Genomic DNA, 9,050 nt, shown 5'->3' with positions numbered 1-9,050 from the left:
CTTCTACAGAAGAAACCTTAATTCTTCTTCCACCACCTTTTAACGCCTGCTTTGTTCCAGAAACTTCGAATGCAGGAAAACCTGCATTTTTAAATGCGATCCATGTTCTTATGAGCGTTCGCATTGTTGTCTTCAACCTTAACAATTCTTCTAATCTGCCACTTTCTATGCAAAGCAATTTTTGTAATAATTTCAAAAACGTGGAGGTGGTTCCGGGTTTAAGGAACCACCCGGTTTTATACAGCACGGACATAAGTATCTTTAAACTTTGTGGAAGCAAAAGTGATTGTTTAACGCATACTTTAAGTAATAGAACCCAACAGGTCCAGCACCAGTTACCAGCTGAACGCTTTGTACCAAATGTCTGTTTCAATTGTATAGTTTTTCTTCTTAGGGTAATTCCGGGAGAGATGAACCACCGCCTGAGATGGACCAGTCGGGTATTTTCGACTGTACATGGTATATGAAGAATATTTCAACGCTACCCCGTCAACAAACGACTACCAGTTGCACTCCGATAGTAGATTTGTGTGTAGCATGTACAAATGGTAGACATTTTTTTAATGGTATTTTGAAGGTGCGATTCTAACTAAAAAAAAGTTTTAAAATGATATTTGTGGTTAAAAATGCATTACATGGTATTTATTCAGGACAACGTAAATGATGTAAAAGCCGATTAATAAATAGATTTTTTGTTTTTGGGTGGTCCGTCTATCCCTGAAATTTGGGATAGATGGACCAGAGTAAATCGGGACAGTTGAACCGGTATTTATTTCTCTGTTTTATACAATGCCTACAAAATACCAACACAAGTTGAGCTCACAAAGAGCTAGATGGACCGAAGAAGACCTCAAAAATGTTGTAAATACTGTAGATACAAAAACAATGGGGGTCAAAGCCGCAGCCAGACACTTTAATATTCCCAAAGCTACTCTAATTACAAGAAAGCCGTGCGGAAAAGTAAAAAACTGGCTCATTGAGCTCTTCGTCTACTTTATGAATGCCGCAAAAAAACTTATTATTTTATTAAAAAAATTTTAAAAAATTAATTAAGTTTAATTTTGTTCCTTATCCTTTGTTACGGTTCATCTCTCCCTGTGTGGTCCAACTGCCCCAAATTGGTGGTTCAACTATCCCGCAGATTTCGGGTTAGTTGGACCACATAACGGTTTTTTATTTTATTTTTTTGTCAGCAAATGTGTCCGAGTTTTTGGTCTTTAGTTACAGTTCTGATTGCAGTTAGTTAAAATGTTCGTGACAACATTTAGCAGCAACAAGTCTAAATAAAGCTATTTGTTGTGAAGATAGAGTCGAATCAACAAAGGTGGTTCATCTCTCCCAGAATTACTCTATATATCTCCATCTCTCATTTCTCTCTGAACTTCCCTGCTTTGAAAAAAGCATTAGTGCGCGCTTTAGCTCGTACTATTCTAGCAGGTGATACTGAAGAGGGCAGAGGCGAAACGTCGCGACCGTGGCCGGCAGCACGCGTTGCAAATGCCCGCCCGTTGCCCCGTACCGGTGGTACCATTGGTGCGAATGCTCATCACGTGACAAACAAATTCACCTGTAATCAAGTTAATTTATGCCGATTGCGCGCAATCACGGATACCCATCTGGTACTTAGGCAGCAGAACGAGATTTGAGTGTTTGTTTTGGTTGGGTGTGCACCCAACAGGGTACCGGTTCCTAGCAAGTGAAAGTGCTCAAATACCGTATAATCAAAGTGGTTCCTGGTACAACACCGGTTAAGCGAATGGGGAAAAAATCTAAAACTGATAGCGAATGTAATCGAAACCATAACCCGTTTTGCTCATACCAGCCGAAATAAACCATTAAGGTCATAAAAGCGCTAATGCCCCGCATAATGGTCTATAACCCCATGATGCATGGTTATGGTACCATTACTAATACCATAGCGCACACACCAGGCAATAAAGGCGCATTTAGTCAAACGTATTGGCTATTTCGGCCCGTTCTGAGCCTTACAAAGACATTTCGAGCCGTTTTAGTTTAACATATGAAACATCCCATATTCTTGTTTTGCAAATTATGATTTTTAGACACCCATAATGGGACGGTTATTTCTAATTATTTACCGTGCTGTGCTAAATCGTCGGATCAGCTGCTAATTTAATGAAAGCCAGTTCTTGTCGTTTTTTCACATTAAACCTGGGTATCTGCCGGTAGAAGAATCGCAAATAATGGTCGAATTCAGCTTTGATAAAATGCAATATGGACACACAACTTTCAAGGTAGCGGCATTTTTCGTAAAATGACGTAAAATAAGATGAAATAAAATGTGAGTAAATCTAATATCAATGTGGCTTGTTGTTCTTGTCTATAAAACATTGCCGTGTCTCCTTCTGGTATCTAAGTTTTCTGCTTTTCTCGTCGATTTACGCCTTTTTCTTTCAATTCAATTTCTACCTTCTCCCACGTTCTGCGGAGCAGACAGTAAACTTGAGGTTGAAGAAAAATTGATTTAGTAGATAAATCTCGATTTAAGAATTAAGGGATTTAGAACTGTCCTTTCATTGCATTGAAAACTTATAAATGTGCAAATTCTAAATTTGGTAAACTGGTACACACTTAAAAACTCGGTCATTAAGTTGAACTTCTGCATCTAAAACAAGAAGAACAAAAATTCGTCACTAATACGGATAATTAAACCATTAAGACAAAGCTAACAGTATTACCGCTACAAGTTGTCTTCAGTTAACACACATACAGTAGAAAATTGGACTTTCTTCATGAAATTTTTGGCAAACATGGTATTAAACTGTGACTAAACTTTAAAGCTATGAATAGAAGATAGAAGAATTGAGAGTCTTTGATAGAGAGTCTTTGAGAATGGCGTCATTGCTTAATATTATATTATTCTTCTGTTTATAGGTACATTGTTGTCAGTTAAAATAAAATGTGAGTAAAATTTATATCTATGTAGGTTATTTTAATTGTCTATAAAGAGCTTCTCGTGTTTTCTTCCGGTAAGTATTCTATACTTTTTGTTGATGTACGTAGTTTTTTTTCTATCCCGTTTTTATAGTCTGCAACGTTTTACCATTTGACAATAAACTTGAAGTAAAAAATAAATTTTTTACAACAATGTCGAGTTAATAGTGAAAATTCTAAAAACTGGCCTATTGTGGATGAATAGTCTGTGAATTACAAAATGCAAATGTTACTTTAGGATTATTTAAGGAAAATGTAAGTTTTCGAGAGCTTTTAATCCCTAGAAACATGATTTTTGCATTCTATGTTAAAAGTTTCAAGGCGGAATCATGAGCTTTTGGCAAAATGTTCCGACTTTTACTTAAAACACTCTTTTCTCTCAGTTGCCGTATTGAAAATTCCACAACTACGGTTCATAATTAATCTTAATAATTAAACATTATAATTTTTTCTATGATTAAAGTGAACAATTTTATGAACTGTTGAAATACTTTTTAAAAATCGGACTTCAAGTGACTTTTCTGCGTCTAAACGCGAAAATCCGAGATTTAATGACCATACATATTTATAAACCTTTTAGAAAAACTAACAGTTTTAGCTCAAAACCTATAGGTCGATTAAACCACTTACAACGGAACATTAAGCTTTCTACACGAAACTTGAGGAAAAATGAGCGTTAAAATGTGACTTTGATTTTAAGCTTTAAACCCATATTCGACGAAAAACAGGAAGTTTCCACTCTTATCTCGAAATTTCAAATTCCACTTTAAATACTCAGATTTGAACAAAACGCTTCGCACAAAATGTATCCTTCAAATTTATAAAATTTTTGGAATCGTTAACTATACATACAAATTCTCAGTTCAATAGTTTTAGTTGTACAGATGAAACCTCCGATATTCTTGTTTCGACACCCACAGATGGACGGTAATTTCTAATTGTCTAACTTGTTATTTTAATAAAATTTTTGCATTTTTGTTCACATTGCACTTCTAGACATGGCACATAATAGTCGACTTTTGCTTTAAGGAAACGCAGTAGAAACGTCTCACGGACTCCGAGATTTCAGGATGTCGTTATCGTTTTACCAACAATTTTCCTATTCATGAACTCTTCTTGGGTATAGAAAATGTAAGTGAATTTTGAATAAAAAGAAGGGAGCATGTTTTTTTGTCTAGGTTTTATTACAGGTTAGAATATCGTCTCTTAGGATGACTAACAACATCTTATATCGTTGCTTATTTTGGTAAGTATTTTTCAAGCGTTTTTCGTCGATTTACATCTTTTTGGTTTCTCTTTACACCCCCGTTTCCATCTTCTCCCATGTTTTGTCTTGCCCTGTTGAGAACAAAAAAGGGGTTAAAAAAATCGATATTTTCGCATTGAAACAAAAAAACTTGAAAATTGTTCAAATATAGCTTTTCAGGAGTTTTTCCATGCGTAATTTCCCACTTTCTACAATGAAAAGTTTACACCACCGGCGTAGAACTTCAAAATTTTTCCATTATATATGTGTACTTAAGAACATTATTAATTTAAATAAGTTTTTGCACAAACTCAAACAGTCACTTTGCTTAAGTAAAATTGGTGAGTCTAAACTCTAAAATCCTGCACTGATATGAAAAAGTGAATCATACAACTGAAGTTGTCAGTATGACCAAAAGGATCTGATTTCAATTAACTCGTCTGCGAGGGACCGATGGACTTTTTGCACGGACTTTTAGAAAAACTAGATGTTAAAATGGAACTATAACTTTAAACGCAAAAATTCGAGTAAAAACAGTGTTTAACTTGCTCTCTGCAAACTTTAATCTCGGATATTTATAACAGCTTTCAAATCTACGACTTTCAACTAATCAAAGGCAAAATGTTGCCTTAAAGTCGTTCTAAGTAGTAAAAAAGTAGTTAAGTGTAAAAAGAATTCTTCCCTAAAATGTCTTGCTTCATAAAAAGTGTATTTTGGGGCAAATAGAAGAAGGTAAAATAGGGCAAAGAGAGTTGAAGAGGCTAACTGGCTAAACTAGATTTTGGTGTATTTAAAAAAAGAAAATGAAGAAGCGTGCAGTTGTAATGTACAAAAGGTGTTTTTTTTTGAAGAATAGCGCTTTTGCCACTCCTGTTAGAAAATGTTATATGCCGAGCCCAGTTTTTCTCATCAATTTTCAATTTTATTTACTGTAGGAAATGTTCATTGAAATGTCACGAAGATTACACAACATTTACCACATAGTTAGCGAATAAATGCCGTGTAATAAATATTAGGCATTTTTCGAAAACGCTCTCGCACAAAGACAAACAAACAATTTGTAACTCTATACCCTACATATGCTCGCTAGATTTATATGCCCAAAGTGGTGTTTAAGATTGCGTATCAGTAATTAAATGTATACTATGTTATTAATAAATTAATAATACGTTTCGCGGTCATAAATATTCAGACTTGGTACATTTAATGTGTAACTATAATTAAATGTATCGTGATATAAATAGTTGGATATGGAGTTGGGAATTTGCATTCCATTTTGGCACGAATTCGCCATGGGAATGTGCTCATAATTAATTTTGCCTAGCGCCTATGTAAAAGGCGATCCATATGGTTCATGGTTAAAGTGCTTATTAATTTTCATTCAGTTTACTGACAAATCGTGAAAAAAATCTACTTGATTCACCACCAGGATGTTTGGTAAAACTGCACACTTAATAACCCTCTAATTAACGAACACAAATTAATGCCACATTAGATATCAGTCTCCCATATGAAACTAGCCCAAGGCGGCCGATATTTGCCCATATTGTGCGGAAATATTTCTTGCAAACCATGCACAGTTTCGTGCTAAATCAATTGTAAAAACCTTTTGAGGTCTTACGCTTCCACTCAACCGTTAAACGTTCGACTTTTCTATCAGTGATTTACCTGCTTAGTTTTTTCCAACTGAGGGAGTTGGAACGTACTAATTGCCATGTATAACATTCGTTTTCCAACTACATATCGACAGGTTTCAAAAACTGACCACCTGAATGTTTCTTCGCAGCCAAATGGCTTTAATGCTCAAAGAATCGGGCAATGTTCTAAGAAACTGTAATTAGGACAACAACAAACGAATGTAGAGAATCAATTGGACAAGGGTTGACAGAACTAGAACTAAAACGTTCAATTTTCTTCGGTATACAAGGGGTTTTGTCAGCTTTTGCAAGGCAAGAATGTCTCCTTTAAATACGTCTATTCCAAAGGGTCTTGCTATTTTACGGGTTAGGTAAGATATTCCAAGAAGTAGAGAAATTAAAACATCATTTGAGTTTCATTTTTATAAATAAATATACCTTTAATATAAGCACATTTCTAATAATCATGTTAATGGTAGAATTTCCCAGCAACAAAACACGTACAAGCTATGCTTTTGACCGAAATCGACACGAACTGGAATAAATAAAAAAATATATCGGATAAATAAAAAATCCTCCCTGGAACTAAACAGTACAAGTAAAAATAAGCAATCTGAAAACAGACAATATTGAAACACACAGGAGAATAGATACTTAAAGCTGCCTACTAACTCTCTTGCTGTGAGAGCCATTAATCAAATATGCGGATGACACAGTGATTCTAGCAAACGCTAGGGTCTACATTTGTTCCTAATCGGTGAAGTGAGAGAATATCGTCACGACCGATTTTTGCTGAGTCAAAAAAAATGTACGTGTTTAATTACAAAGGAAAAACTTACAGAATAAGAGGAATCAAACATCGAAAGGCTACTCTTAGCCACCTTACATGTCGAACGGTGTTATAGCGTGGGCAGGCGTTCAGGGGTGATAAATATTGTCTTTTACAACATATATTTTGATTACTTTACCGACATTCAAGATTGGAAGGAGAAGAATGAGAAGGAAGAGAAACTGAACTGCCATAAGAGAGGTTGATGAACAGTCGTTTCCAAGACAATTTAAAAAAAATAGTTGAGGATTCCCAAGCGCCCGCCTGGCTTACCTGACTTGGGTCATGGTGAAATACTTTAATTTACTTAAAAAGTTGACACTGTTAAAGTTCTGCAAATATATTCTCAAAGCGAATGAGGTATTTTTAAATTTGCAAGAATTTTATCACAAGAACTAGAAGAGAACACGCTTATTAACTGGAAAGGTTCTGTTTATTACTCAGACATCTCTTTATTACTGGAATTATTTCAACTGTGTTTGCCTAATCGTCTTCTGGAGTGAAAAATATGCTGAAATCCTCAGACAATAATCCACCGGGTATTTTCCTGTATCGATAATTTGTGCACTAGTTAGTTGGCAAAAGAACAATGGATTTCAGCAATTAGATAAGGGTCACCTTTGGGAAATCATGCACACGTGAAATGAGTCAATTGCAATTAAATAGCACCTAAATAGCAATTACTATGCAGGTACATTGAACTTCAGTAGCGGCCCATCAGTTTAAATTCCAATTAATTTCACTTGAACCTTTACAACACTTGAATTCTTTAAAATTCGTTGCTGCAAGCTTAATAAAAGGCCAGAGGGAAAATAAAGTTGTTAGAACATACGAAGAAAAAACAATTAACAATAAACACGCAAAAATTAGTGCATTGATACACTATTGAGACGTGGGTGGTTTAGAGATATATTACAAATGGGTTTGGTACGACTTGGAAAACCTTCAAATGTCTCAGTGGAATAGAAACAGTAAATTAGACTTCAACATTTTCAGTTTAAACAGAAGCCCGCCAAATTATAGTATTTTGTGCGAAATTGGATTGTTGGTGAATAAACAGCGAAATTAGGTAAAAATAACGAAAGACTTAAAGTAAACCAAACACTCAATGTTGCGTCAGTTTGTCTTAATCATAACAAGACAAGAATGTTTCTTAAAACGCCTCTTTTGCTCCAAGTTTTTAAAAAGCTGACACTCAAATATAATAAATATTATGTAAACAATACGAAAACCCACAGTAAAATAAATAGTAAATGAAGCGTGAAAAATAATTTTTGCTTTCCCTTTTAATAATTAATTCTCATTCATCCCACCATTCATTTTTCTATTGAAAACAAACAATCGATATACACAGTTTAAAGTAGCATAAATAAAGCAACTTTGCTCAACAGGTGAACAGCTGAACAATTTAATGTTCAAAATTGAGAAAAAAACTAAATTGAAAACAAATATATATTGATTGTTTTATACATATTGTATTATACTGTTTTAAAAGAGTAAATACTGTTTTAATGGTTATAAGAAGTTTATCTGTTGGTGAAGAAAATGTCTCTAATTAGAATTTTATTTTGAAAACAGAGAACTTTAAGCACAGTCATTATACGAATTTTTTAATGAAAAATTAATCAAAACACATAAATGAAAATTAAATTGTAAGAAACATCGCGGGCTTAAAGCTAAAACTGACCAAGTCTAAAATATAATTTTTTTACATTCCTAAAAACAGTTTCTTGATAGAAGAAGAAATGTTTGCTAGTGAAAGAAATGTGTCTAATCAAAATGTTATTAAAGAAACCGGATTTGTACACGTTACTTTTGTTAATTAAAGACAATATACTAATTTATTAATGAAAAATTAACAAAAATACACAAATGAAGGTAAAATTATACCACATGTATCCATAGAATTGTAAGAAATTTAAAGAGTGAATTTTGGTTCTTAAAATTAGCTTCTTCATAGTTAGAACAAGAAACATTTGCTAGTACAGGAAATTTGCCTAACGAAAATGTTATTTAAGAAACAGAAGTAGTAGACTTAACTTGAATTAAGGCCATTATTCTAACTTAGTAACGAAAAATTAACAAAAGTATACAAATGAACGCAAAATTATAAGAAGTACATTATAGAAATATAAAAAACTTAAAGAATAAGTTTAGGGTCGTATAGTTTTTTGATCGTTAGAAGATGCCACCTGTTGGTAAAACAAAGTTGTCTAATCAGAATATTATTTAAAAACCAGAACAGTAAATAAGTTCTATATTGTTGAGGCGGATTCATTTTTTTACAAACTTCTTTTTGGGTATTTCGCCTCAAAAAGTTTTGTCTTTAAAAAAGACAGAATTTCCTCACGTCTTTTATTACAGATTGATAAATAGTGCTCCT

General features: G+C 33.8%; 1 long non-coding RNA gene across 2 annotated transcripts; it reads left to right on the top strand.

The window, feature by feature from the left end:
- The first annotated feature begins 3,535 nt into the window (after positions 1-3,535).
- On the top strand, positions 3,536-4,445 carry LOC125505649. Of its 2 annotated transcripts, none has more exons than XR_007282318.1 (4): positions 3,536-3,882; positions 3,952-4,086; positions 4,146-4,201; positions 4,382-4,445. It is a non-coding gene; the product is annotated as an uncharacterized LOC125505649 (long non-coding RNA). The 2 variants fall into 2 exon arrangements; XR_007282317.1 differs by having other exon boundaries at positions 4,134-4,201.
- The last annotated feature ends 4,605 nt before the right edge of the window (positions 4,446-9,050 follow it).

The sequence above is a fragment of the Dendroctonus ponderosae genome, unplaced genomic scaffold (genome assembly GCF_020466585.1).
Source record: "Dendroctonus ponderosae isolate FM_Combo_2020 unplaced genomic scaffold, Dpon_F_20191213v2 Dpon_F_20191213_9, whole genome shotgun sequence".
Lineage (NCBI taxonomy): Eukaryota > Metazoa > Arthropoda > Insecta > Coleoptera > Curculionidae > Dendroctonus > Dendroctonus ponderosae.
The sequence above is the reverse complement of the archived record's forward strand: the minus strand, read 5'-3'. Positions and strand labels throughout refer to the sequence as shown.